Source organism: Acomys russatus, chromosome 7, assembly GCF_903995435.1.
Source record: "Acomys russatus chromosome 7, mAcoRus1.1, whole genome shotgun sequence".
Taxonomy (NCBI): domain Eukaryota; kingdom Metazoa; phylum Chordata; class Mammalia; order Rodentia; family Muridae; genus Acomys; species Acomys russatus.
In genome coordinates, this window is record NC_067143.1 from 37,310,001 (window position 1) to 37,323,947 (window position 13,947).

General features: G+C 45.2%; 1 protein-coding gene across 1 annotated transcript in view; it reads left to right on the plus strand.

Moving 5' to 3' along the window:
- Positions 1–13,947, plus strand: part of Adamtsl3 (ADAMTS like 3) — a 271,037-nt gene that overhangs the window by 130,878 nt on the left and 126,212 nt on the right.

Sequence of the window (13,947 nt, forward strand, 5' to 3'; positions counted from 1 at the left end):
GCAGGCTGAAGTTGGGCCCCAGGTAAGGAACTTGTGGTGACTTTGAAGAAGAGAATATTGATACATGTTTTCTGATACTAATTCTATGGTTTTGTTTCCTACCATTCTATTTTTGAAATATTTACTTATATTTTATGCATATATGTGCGTGAATGTATATACATGTAACACATGCCTGCCAGAGCCATAGAAGTCAGAGAGCGAGCACGCAATCCTCTGGAACTAGAGTTACAAACATTGAGAGCCGCCGTGTGGACACTAGGGGTTGAGCACAGCCCACTGCAAGGGCAGTAAGTAAGCTTAGCCACTGAGCCGTTGCTCTGGCCCCATTGTTTTATTTTATTTAATTAATTTAATCAGATTACATCTCAACTGTTTTCCCCTCACTTGTATCCTCCCATTCCTCCCTCCCTCCTGCTTTTGCCCTATTCCCCTCCCCTAGGTCTGTGACTGAGGGGGACCTCCACCCCCACTATATGGTCATAAGCTGTCAAGTCTCATCTTGGTAGCCTGCTTATCCTTTCTCTGAGTGCCACCAGGCCTCCCCACCAAGGGGAAGTGGTCAAATATGGGGCAGCAGAGTTTATGTCAGAGTCAGTCCCTGCTCTCCACACAACTGTGGAGAATGTCCTGTCCATTGGCTAGATCTGAGTAGGGGTTCAATGTTTACTACATGTATTGTCATTGGTGGCCCCATTTTTGTTGTTTCTTGTTTTCTACCTTAAATTGTCTATTAATTTTAGTGCCTGGTTGTTATACAAGGTTCGGATGTTATTTAATCCTCAGTTGTGGTAACCACTATAGGAATAGAAGAGAGGAAGAGGAGGAGGGATAAATGAAGGGGAATGCAAGAAGGAAGCAGGGAGGCCAGGAGGCAGGGAGGCCAGGAGGCAGGGAGGCCAGGAGGCAGGGAGGACAAGAGGACATGATCATCCAGGAAGAGGAAACATAAAGTCTAGGTATGATGTACTACTAGAGAAAAATCTGACACCTTGCTTGCATTTTGTTTTGTATATTTGTTCGTTTGTTTGTTGGAGACAGGATTTTGCTGTGCGGCCCAGGCTAACCCTTGTGAAGCCTCCTGGGTGCTAGGATGCTGGGGATGCTCCATTATAGCAAACAAGCCAGGATTTATTAAGTTCCTACTCATTTGCTGCTCAAAGCTAAATGTACACTAAAGAGTGGAAGATAAGACAGAGTGGTATTCAGTAGTCAGCCATAAAAGCTGTCACCGGTGAGCCATCAAAATAATTTAGGCATTGGAACAACTGGAGAGATCACCTACAGGGATGTTCTGGAAGCAGGGAGTTCAGAGAGGAAGCTACTTTTAAACACCCAAGGGCCTTGGTCTGAGGGAGTGTGGCTAGAGATGGTGAGGATGGAATACTTGGAAGACTATTTAGGAGGAGGAATTCTGGATCAGAGTTTGTGGTTCTTTGAGTAAATACTATAGTAAGAGACATGGGGATGAAGCAGCATTTTTGTTTGTGTTTGTTTTTTGAGACAAGGTTTCTCTGTGTAGCCTTGGCTGTCCTGGACTTGCTTTGTAGACCAGGCTGGCCTCAAACTCACAGAGATCCACCTGCCTCCCAAGTGCTGGGATTCAATGAGCACAAGCAGCTGTTGTATTCATTTGTTCTTCTGAGATCAGGCATCCACAGAAAGGAGGCGTCTATCGAGGGTAAGAGCCCAGCTCCCTGCACTAATATTAGCTCCCTGGCTAGCCAACCCCTTTGTATCATTCTGATGTTTTCCAACAGCTTTTGAGTGTATTTCGGTATTAGACAGAGGTTGGTTCAAAACATGCCAGCCCATCATGGCTGATGGGAAGATGGCCTTAGGGAAGATGCCCTTCCTTTGTATTCAGTCATGAATGTAGGTAGTCCACCCAAAGGGAGCACTGCAGAACATGGAGATGCCACAGGTTGCATTCTGAGGAACTCCATCATTTAATCAGAGAAGAGGAGCAGGTAGATTAACACAGAATTTAACAAGAGTGGAGTCACAGAAGCCAAAGGAATCAGTCATCTCAAGGAAGTCATGGTGAACTCTGCTGAATGCTCTTGCGAAGATGGCTACAATCCAGGAGACACACACACACACACACACACACACACACACACACACACACACACACACACATGCGCGTGCGCACACACACATATGCACATGCACACACACATTTAGTTTTGGCAGTTTGAAGATGATCTGTAATATTCATAAGCGATATCAGTGGATTTCAGATACATAAGTGACTCGAGGGACGGTGAGAATGGGTAGAGGGGTCTTCCAAGAATAAGGAGGGAGTGAATTCAAAACTGGAGAATGCAGTGGAAAGTTATATGCGTTTCATCCTCTTGGTCCTGATTGGCTCTTTATTAGGTGGAAAAGTTGGTCACAGAGAATAAGGACAGTGAGATGTGTTCACTAGGGGGAAAGAAGATGGAACTCACTAATGACAGCAAAAACATAGAAGGGTCATGGTGAGGGCCAGGTCAGGTTGGCAACTGGATTCATGGAGGTTCCATTCCATAGACTTCATGAAGTAGGTGACCCTGACAGCTGGTGTGCCTAAAGGGACGTACGTGTTCCAAATCTCAGGAACCCAGATTATAAGCTTTAGGGTTCTATGTGTCCTCTGAGATGAAGTCTGGACTGATGGTCAAGGCTAGGGAAGCTGCATCTCCCAGGACTCAAGCACATCTCTCTCCATATCCTGCGACTGTGGATTTGTCTTCATGGCTACAGAGTTGAACAGTTTGACATCACATCCACCCACAAGATAAAAAGAGATGGTAGGAAAGGCTTTCGGTTCGGTGTCCTTTATTTTATTCAGAAATGGAAGTCATCCCCCAGGACTGATGTGTCACTGACCAGAACTGTAGCACATGACACGATTGCTTTTGGAGGGTGGTAGAAACTAAGTGCTAAGCATCTAGCCCATTGTTATCACTGGTACCAAGACAACAAATTACTTCATGATTATCAAAGTTTGCTTCAGATGTATGATGTCATCTCATTTCACTAAGCCTCTTGCATTTCCAGCTTTGATATTGTCAAACCCATTTTACAGAGGAGGATATTTAAAGACCAGAGATGTGAAGAAATGTCTCACCAAATTAATTCTAGACAATAGCTTAAGAAAGGATTTTAAGAGGGCTGCTGATGGGTGGGGGAGAAGGATCACATGAGAATAGAGTCCGGGGGGGGGGGGGGGGCGATGGGAGCAAACTTGGAGGAAGAATGCAGATCACACAGTTTGAAGAGACAGACTACTGTGAAGGCTGGTTCAGGAAGGCTCCTGGTGAGGACACTAGCACAACAAAACAGGTAGTTCCACTCACCTTGCTAGGAGGCACCTAGAGTGAGGTGGTTTTTTAAAGGTTTGAAAATTCATCATAGAAGACTTTGTTTTTATCAGAGTCCAAAAGAAATTAGATACCAAAATCATTATAGTTGACCCAAAACATAAGTGGAACTGTTTTGTTAAACCATTTATTATATGTGTGTGTGTGTGTGTGTGTGTGTGTGTGTGTGTGTGTGTGTGTGTGTATATATATATATATATATATATATATATATATATATATATATATATATAGAGAGAGAGAGAGAGAGAGAGAGAGAGAGAGAGAGAGGGAGGAAGGGAGGGGGGAGGAGAGAGAAGGGGGGATTATGAGTAAAGTATGGAGAGAAGGTCCTGAAATGGAAAGGGACACAGGATGGAGTGTTGTGTTAGCTTAAGGGGCCTGCCTACCAGGGCATCATTCTTTGTATGTGTATGCAGCCTGTGTACATGTTCCTGTGAGTGTGTACATCCAAATGTGTGCACATGCATGTGGAGGCCAGAGGTCATCATCAAGTGTCTTCCTTCATTGCTCTTGATGTTTGAGATAGGGTCTTTCACTGACCAATTCATCTAGGACGGCTGGCCAATGAACCCCAGGATGTGCACCTGTCTGCAGGCCCAAAATGAGAACACTGGATGGGTCACAGTGGCAGGTCTGGGTGCTGGGGATCTTAACTAGGGTTCTCATACTGTGTGGCAAATGTTTTTCCGACTGAGCCATCCACAGATTCTAGTCTCCCACTTTTGTGAGATCCTCTCTCCCTTTCTCTCCCTTTAGGTCTAGGTCTCAATCTTCCTGCCTCTCCCTCTATCCTTTCCTCTCTCCTCTCATCCTTTCCTCTCTCTTTCCATCCTTTCCTCCCTCCCTCTCCCTCCATCCTTTCCTCCCTCCTTCTCCTCCATCCTTTCCCTCCTCCTTCTCCTTCCATTCTTTCCTTCCCCTTTCTTTCCTTTCTTTGTTCCCTCTCCTCTCCTCTTATCAACTGTCAGCCTTCAGAGTATAGATCCTTTTGAGACTCTATTAAAATATTTGATTGCTTTTTTATTTAATGAGGATACACCTGGGTGCAGTGGCACAGGCCTGTAATCCCAGCTCTCGTGGAGTCAGAGGCAGGCTGATTTCTGTGAGTTCAAGGCCAGCCTAGTGTACAAAGTGAGTCCAGGACAGCCAGGGCTGTTATACAGAGAAACCCTATCTCAAAAAACCCAAACCCAAGGGCTAGTATGCAGATATAAGTGAGTATATACCATTTGATTCTTTCTGCTTCTGGGTTAACTCACTCATTATGATCATTTCTAGCTCAATCCATTTATCCACAAATTTCGGGAATTCCTTGTTTTTAATAGCTGAGTAGTATTCCATAGTGTATATGTACCACAGTTTCTTTATCCACTCTTCTACTGAGGGACACTTAGGCTGTTTCCATGTTCTGGCTATTATGAATAAGGCTGCTATGAACATGGTTGAGCAAATTTTCTTGTTGTGTGCTGGAGCATCTTCTGGGTATATTCCAAGGAGTGGAATAGCTGGGTCTTGAGGAAGCCCTATTCCCATTTTTCTGAGATAGCACCAGATAGATTTCCAAAGTGGCTGTACTAGTTTGCATTCCCACCAGCAATGAAGGAGTGTTCCTCTCTCCCCACATCCTCGCCAGCATGTGGTGTCGCTTGAATTTTTGATCTTAGGAAACTGGGACAGAGGGGAAGGCATCCTATTGGGACTCTAAATGAGAGACGCATGGGAGAACAGCAAAATAAAAGGATCCAGAGGGTCCTAGAAATCTACAAGTAGAACAATATGATAGGCAGATTTGGGCCCAGGGGTCCCGCTCAAACTAAGGCACCAGCCAAGGACAATACAGGAGGTAAACTTTAAACCCCTTCCCAGATCTAGCCAATGGTCAGAATATTCTCCACAGTTGAGTGGAGAGTGTGATACGACTTTCTCACGTACTCTGGTGCCTCACATTTGACCATGTCCCCTGGAGGGGGAGACCTGGTGGCACTCAGAGGAAGGACAGCAAGTAGCCAAGAAGAGACTTGATACCCTATGAGAATATATAGGGGGACATAATCCCCCTCAGGAACAGTCATAGGGGAGGGGAATAATGGGAAAATGGGGGGGGGGGAATGGGAGGATACAAGGGATGGGATAAACATTGAGATGTAACAAGAATAAAATAATAAAAAATAATAATAATTAAAAAAAAAAAAAAAAAAAAAAAAAAAAACCCAAACCCAAAACAAAACCAAAAGAATGAGGATGCAGAGTTGGGTGGGTATGAGTGTTAAGGAGTAGATGTGGGAGGAGCTGGTGGAAGGGTGAATATGATCACAATATAATGTATGAAATTCTCAAAAAATGAATGAAGCCTTTTCTTTAAGTGTTTTTTTTTTTTCTCTAGGAAAATCCATGCGTGCTTTTAAGGCCTGGATTTGTCCTTCTGGTTTTCTTTTCTTCTTTCTTCCCTTTTGTTTGTATATGATATGTGCATGTGCTTGTACATGTACAAACACCCACTTGGGCGGCCATATGTATGCTAAGGAGACGGGAAGCCTTTAGAAGTGCTGCTTTGTCATGCTCTATCTTATTCCCTTGTGACAGAGTCTCTCAATGAACTCGAGCTTGCCATTAGGCTGCCTGTCCCGCAAGCCCTCAAGATCTTTCTGCCCACTTGGGATGCTGCTAGCTAATAATCCTGAAAAAAATCTAATTTCTGTACATGAAGGAGAGCCAGGGTGCTCAGGCAGATTTTTTGCAATAAGGTATGAGTGACATGGTAAGCGCTGGCATTACAGTTACTTGGAAGCCTCTCTGTCAAGGCTAAAGGTAGCATGCTTCCATGAAAGCACGGTGCTTCGTGTTCTTCATTCTTTCTCTTGGTGGCCCCATCCTGTCTGCTGTGGCTCTGAAACTGGCCAGCTGAAGCCAGTTTGGCTGGGAGTTCCCTAGGCCATATGGAAGCACTTCCCTATAATCACACTTTGTGTGAAAGAAATGTGGGGAATGAAGCCATGGCTCCCCTGAGTGTGCATCACTGAGGCCCACAGGGTCCACATAGCTCCTAAGCCCATGTCTTGCCAAGCAATCATCCCTGCCTTGCCCAGGACTCTCCTTGAGTCAAGACATGGCTATGAGAGGCTATTGGCACTGACTCCTGCTGGATAAAGTGCAGAGGGCTGCATACAGGATATCAGTTCCATCATGCAGCGAGGCAGACACAAGGTGTAAGAGCCTGGAGCCAAAGCCTTAGCTATGAGAAAAATCAGAAATGATTCCAGATACAACACACCAATTTCCTGTTCGGAGTCAGGCAGGGACTGAACTAACAACTAGCATAAATAGATTTGCATGTTGGAAAAGAAGCCGGAAGCCACTCAAGTTCCAAGGGAGAAAACTCTGGTGGTCTTTACAAGAATTATGTAAAATGTTTTCAGTGGTGGGGCTGGAGAGATGGCTCAGTGGTTAAGAGCACTTGCTGCTCTTGCAGAGGACCTGGGTTGGGTTCCCAGCACACACATCTGGAAGCTTACAGCTGTTTCTAACTCCAGATCCAGGGCCTCCAAAGCCCTCTTCTGGCCTCTGAGGAGGACACACAAGCACACACAAAATAACATAAAATCAACCTAAAAGATACAAATGAATAATATTTTAGTTGACTAAATTCTTTACACGTGTGAGGCAATGTAATATTTTGGTGTTTTGTTTGCTTGTTTTAAAATAATGGGTTATTTTTATATTTTTTAAAAAATATTTTATGTGTATGGCGTCTTCTGATTGCACATATATCTGTGCGCCATACACATGCAGTCTCCACAGAGGTCAGAAAAGGGCATCGGGTCCCTTGAAACTGGAGCTGCTGTGTGGGGGGTGGGGATCAAACCCTGGCCCTCTGGATGAGCAGTCAGTGCTCTTAACCACTGAGCCATCTCTCCAGCCCCACCACCGAAAACATTTTACATAATTCTTGTAAAGACCACCAGAGTTTTCTCCCTTGGAACTTGAGTGGGTGGCTTCCGGCTTCTTTTCCAGCATGCAAATCTATTTATTGCTAGTTGTAAATTCAGTCCCTGCCTGACTCCGAACAGGAAATTGGTGTGTTGTGTCTGGATTTGTGTGATGTTTTAACGTATGTATGTAATGTGGGGGTAAGTCGAAGTGACTGACGTAAGAGCGGCAACCCAGAAGCAAGTGTGTCTGTCAGGAGCCCTGACATGCACTTCAGGACTTTCTGGTTTGTTCCTTACTTTGGTCCCATCCACTAAGGGCATGGTGAGGTGAGTGAAGAAGGCCAGCTTGCCCATTCTGGGCCATTCATCTTGTCAGGCAGTAGCTAAGCAGTACTACGGTGCCTAAGTCCAAGCAGGAATGCCAGTTCCTCACTCAAGGTTGGATGCTGTGATGATTGATAACCGTGCCCTCCACATCTCGATGCTCACATGCTGGGCTGGGTGGAGCAGGAGGCCACCTCACAGTACAATGCATATGAGCTTTTCTCACCACACACTGCTCACTACAGCTTTGATGGGCACTTCCAAAGGTAATCTACAAATTCAATGGGACACGCGCAGCAGGGAAGACCGGATCCGAGATGAGGGATTTGCTGGCAGATAAACAGAGTGGTTTTCATTCCTCCCTCTTCTCACCGCTTTTCTGCCATCTCATTCATCTTTCTGTGGCAAGGTTCGGATGATAATACTAAATAATGACACTAGATCCATGGCCAATGAAGAAAGAACCAAACACAGTTTTTGCTACTTTTTAAAAAAAGAAATATTTTATTTTATGTGTATGTGTGTTTTGCCTGCCTACATGTTTGTGTGCACCTAGTGCTTAGTTAGGTCAAAAGAGGGCGTTGGATCCCCTAGAACTAGTTGTGGAAGATTGTGAGCCACCGTGTGGGTGTGGGGGACCGAATCCAAGCTCTGCAAAACAATAGTGCTCTTTGGGATTGAACTCTCTCTCCAGACCCCTGGCATTGCTACTTTTAATGGGATGGCTCTTTCCATTCACAAAACCTACTTGTGACACAAAACAAATAGCTTGGAACTAGCAATTCAAAATTAATTCTTGCCTGTATAATTTGCAAGTTTCTACATATCTTTTACTTCCCATGGAGAGAAAGAAAAGTGGCATGGGGACCTTGTTGAGAAGGATTGTCATTGATTATGTTTCCACAGCAAAGGAGATAGACTTCCCACTTCTCTGTGAAATAATGCGGTCCTTCCCAAAATACACAGCCCTCCCCAAAGCCTGTGTCCTCGGACCTCCTCAATGTCCTCTGTTGCCATCTACTTCTCACATATTAAAGTACAGTCTCACTGGGTTTCTGGATTATTCTAGAATGCCAAGGGTCCTTTCTATCTTGGTGCATTCTCTCTTGCACTAACCCACTCATGTCCTGGAATGTGCTTCTTCAGTTTCTTAGCATGGCTATCTGGTTCTCAGTCTTTGCTTCAAGCTGCATCTCAGGCAGTCCTTTAGATGGTCTGAGTGAAGCCAGCCTTCTTTTTTGTTTAGTTCCTGCCACGCCTTTGCTGCAGAAAGCACCGACTTTGTGTTCAACTTGCGTCTCACACTAGCAAGGCTTTACAAGAGTCAGCACCACACGTGCTGTGGTGTCCACTTTATTCCTAAGGCTGGGCCAGTATCAAGCACACCCTCGGAGCTCAATTAGCATGGAACTAATGAGTGTGTGCACACAGCCAGGCGTGGTCCTGCTTCCTGCCATGAGTTCAGTGGTGCTGGATGGCGTTATGCAATAAGCTTTGCCTAGATTCCAAAGGCCATTGTAATAATCCCAGCTTGGCTGCCAGCCTTGTGAGCACAGGCAAGATGCTTAGCTGACTGAGACCTTGGCTTTTTCATCTGCACAGAGTGTTAGCACAGTGGAGCTCTGAGACCTTTGCTAAGGCTGGAGTTGTAAAAATATAAATGCATCTTATGGCTTGTTTTAAAAAATAGACTTTGGGATTGAGTAGGGGTTGGAAAAATGAGACCTAAAAATCTTGTATGAGATAGTTTCCCAAAATTTTTCATGAAAAGATTTCATGGAGCTGGTTTAAAGAGCCTGGGGAAAGTTACAAGCCCCACCAAAATGAGTTTGTGTGAAGTTGTCTCTTCATCCTGAAACATCCTTGGTTACTTTTGTACTTGCTCATGCCACTGTTAATACCTGTGAAGTAATGTTTTATTGATATATTGAACTCCCTTTTTTGGTGTGTCAGGCCCCTTCAGGCCCCTTCACACCTGGTCTAACCCCTGGCACCGTGGTATGTCCTCAGTGAGAGGGTGTTGTCTTGACTTGAACAGATGTGAAGAACCCACTTGGACCAACAACTTCACAGCAGCAGTTCCCAAGGGCACCGATTGAAAACTCACAACTTCCAGTGTCGCCCAGGAGACATGACATCCTCCATCCAGACAAAAGTGCTGGGTCTAAATAGTACCAGTAGTGGTCAAGTAGTGGGAGCTGCTGCTGCTACTGTGGATGATGATGAGATGATGATGATGATGAGATGATGATGATGATGATGCCTCTATCCACTGGTTGTATGTTTATTTTGTGCCAGTCACATTTTCCCCCCTGAATGTTCTGACTTACTTCTAGGAGGTACATACTATGATGCCTCCCCATCTGACAAATGGAGAAATAATCCCAAGGAAATGGAGTACCCTGTGTGTTAGGTTTTGCAGCTTGTGAATGGTTAGAACTGTTTGCCTTCAGGTCTGGGTGCTTAGACACCGTCTTGAACTATCCTGAAAAGACAGCTAAGTGAGCATGAGGTGAAGTGTACCCAAGGTTTAGAATGGTGGGGCTAGAACAGGAATGGCCACAGAGATGAGTGTGGCTGCCTCAACCAAAACATCTCCGTTTCTTCATGGTGGAAGCCAGCCCTTGGGACTTAATGCAGCATGCAAATGAAGATTACCTAGACAGTCTTTCCTACTTTAGAACTCTCAGATTTTAGGGTTTCCTGATGGCGGAGGGGTCAGGAGATGAGTATAACTAGACTCCCCAGGTATTTTTATGCACCTCTGGCTAACACTTATGCTTTCAGCCTCAGTTTTCCCACTCAAGGTAACTGAAAATTTATTCTTGCTAGAATCTTAATTTCTTGGATGCCACATTAAGGCAGAAAAAGAAGAGGAGCAGTAAGATTTGTTTACAGAGCATCTTATTAGACATTTTCTAGTTGAGGTTGCCGATTGTTCAGTTAGCTGTGGAAGTGAGCATCAATACATATTTGACTAGACGCATCGCTGCTCACCTCACTTTTTGAGGCAAAGGCATTGTAAGCCAATAAGCACGTGTCTCCAGGTTCAGAGCACGCTGACACAGAGGCCAAGTACTTAGCAATGCTTGACTCCCATGATGTAGCCTTGTGGCTCAGGGATGGGTAGTGAGCAGGTGTGTGGCTCCAGGCAGAGGAGAGAGGAAGCCGTCTCCAGCTTGCGGCTGGTTGCTCTCATCGAATCAAACCCTGTATTTCCCTATCTGCTTCTTACTGTTGCTTCTCCTGCTTTAGCTCATTGGCTCATTTCGTCTATCCTAGCTCCATTCGTGGAAAACAGCCTGGAAACTTCCTGAAGCTTTTAGAATCTGGGCAGCCAGCTCTCTCCTCTCTCCTGCACAGCTAGCCACTGCACCATGGAGTGAGAGCCGAACTCAAAACAGATCTCATTATTGTAGTTTTGAAAAGCTGTCAGTCTCTGCTTTTCAAAGTGTGACAGAAGGAGCTACCTTTAGTATAGGCCAGGCCCAGCGGTGGAGGTCATGTGGGAGCACTACCAGCTCTCACATTCTTTCAGACGACAAGCACTTTCAGACCCTTTAGCTCCTTGTAAAGGTAAGCGCATTATTTGTAGCTTAGGGGGTCTAACTATTATGCACACTAGTATCTGTTACCTTTCCTTATGAGAAAAGAAAAACTTGTACATTCTTTCAAACGGTGCATATATGTATATTTGTGTGTGAGAGCCATGTGCATGTCCATGTGTTGTACGTATGTAGATAGCAGAAAGAGAATATAGATGAGGGGAGCCTCCGGGTTTCTATTGCTGTGATACAACACCAGGACTTATGGTGGTAACTTACAGAGGAAAGGGTTTCGTCTTACAACTTTCAAGTCACACCCTATCACTGAAGGAAGCCAGGGCAGGAACTCAAGACAGGAACCTGGGAGCAGGAGCTGATGCGAAGGCCATGGAGGGGTGCTGCTTACTGCCTTGGTCCCCATGGCTTGCTCAGCCTGCACAGTGAGCTAGGCCCTCCCACACCAATCATTAATAAAGAAAATGTCCTGCAGATTTGTCTATAGGCAATCTTTTTTTTTAAATTAATGCCTATAGGCAATCTTGTGGTGACATTCTCTCAGTTAAGATCCACCCTTCCCAGATATGTCTAAGTTTATATCAACCAGTACAAGGGGTAAAGATAAGTAACAAAAGAATATTTAGCAAACAAAAACTCCAAAACAAAACAAAAACAAAAACAAACAACCAACTCTAACCAATAGAAAAGATCACACACACACACACACACACACACACACACACACACACACACACGGAATAAGAAAGTGAAGATGCCGCTCAAACTAAGGCACCAGCCAAGGACAATACAGGCGGTAAACTTTAAACCCCTACCCAGATCTAGCCAATGGTCAGAACATTCTCCACAGTGGAGTGGAGAGTGGGATATGACTTTCTCACGTACTCTGGTGCCTCACATTTGACCATGTCCCCTGGAGGGGGAGACCTGGTGGCACTCAGAGGAAGGACAGCAGGTTGCCAAGAAGAGACTTGATACCCTATGAGCATACACAGGGTGAGGAAATCCCCCTCAGGAACAGTCATAGGGGAGGGGAATAAGGGGAAAATGGGAGGGAGGGAAGAATGGAAGGATACAAGGGATGGAATAAACATTGAGATGTAACAAGAATAAATTAATAACAAAAAAAAAAAAAAAGAAAGTGAAGATACTGCCATTATGAGGGTCTCTCAAACACCTTTTCCTTGTGTTGTCTTGTAATATATATTAAAAAACAAAATAAGCCGCTGGTATCGATTACATTCTGGGGGTGAGGGGCTGCAGTTGATGCTTATAGAATCCTTAATATTGTGAAGACAACATTGTTCCGATACATCTTTTTATTTGAAACAAGATCTCATGTAGCTGAGAATGCCTTACACTCCTGACTCTCTTGCCTCTATCTCCAAAATGTAAGTGTGCACCATCACACCCAGCTCTATTTCCTGTATGTCCCATGACTTAGCAAAGCCATGGTCCACAATAGGAAACTGGAGATGGGAAAGAATAATAAGAGGGAACATCTGGGTTTGAGCACAGTGTGTGTGTGTGTGTGTGTGTGTGTGTGTGTGTAAGCCAGTGGCTACAAACTCAGTCAATCTATGTAGTAACTGTAAATCAGATAGTGATGTCATAGAGAACATCTGTGGGGAATCCACTGGAGTACAAGGTAAGCCAGGATCTCAGAAGAAGAGATAATGGTGGGGTTTTGGGTTTAAACCTTGGATCTCTGGCTTAGCACCTCCATGGTGAACTAAAAATACGAAGACAGTCAGTGTTCTCTTCACTGCAGAGATGGGTTTCCACTGGTACAAGCATGGCGGCTCATCTCAAGTTCCTTAGCATGTGCCTTGGGGCACAACGTGCTCGGTCGCCCCCCCCCCCCCAGCCTCTAGTGTCGCCAGGCTCTTTGATGAGCCTTTTGCAAATAGTGCTCATCGATCACTGAAGGCAACTGCAAGGCAAATATTTACGGCGCCATTTCTCGAGTGGACTTGAACCTGCCCTGGGCCACACACTAATTTTAGGCATCAGGCCTGAGTTTGGGATTATAACCTTTGCTCGGACACTGCCTCTCTCTCTAGTTTGTGGAGTAAAAATGATGCGAATCCCACCTAAGGAGTGAGAAGCAAAGCCCTGGAAGATGGCGCAGTCATTGGCAGTATCAAGGATATCACAGGACAGATTTCAATGACAGGGTTTGGGAAGAATTCCAAAATAATCAGTGTCCCGCAGGGACCATTGGCCGCCATCACCACCTCCAAATCCGAGTGTTCCCAGATGTGGGCCTCCTGCCATCAGTGTGATGGTGTGGGACACAGAAGACGCCTCCGGTCGGTGAGACACACTTCTGCCAATGGATTCTGCCACTGTGGGATGTGCGGGATTTGATGGTACCTCAGACTTGCTTGGCACCTTCTTCTGTGCAGCCAAGGTGGGACGTTCCCAGAGGCCTCTCTGAGCCTGCTCTTATCCTAGTCGTTACCTCAACCTGATCCACAGCTTTACTGATAGATCTAGGGGGGAGTTTGACAGGAGGGCCAAATAAGCCATGGGAAACACGGCTTATACCAGAGCAAACAGCTTGTAGGTTAAACAAACACAGCAAAACAAATGTTTTACATCCATCAGTGATCTACCATTTGTGAATCAAGGTCCAGGACATCTGTCTGTCTGACTAGCAGTCTATCAAACCTTAGTATTATGATTTGACCCTCAACTCTTCCCCCTAGAGTACACCTGGCTTGGTCACTGGCCTCTGGCTGTGGCTACTGTGAGGAGATG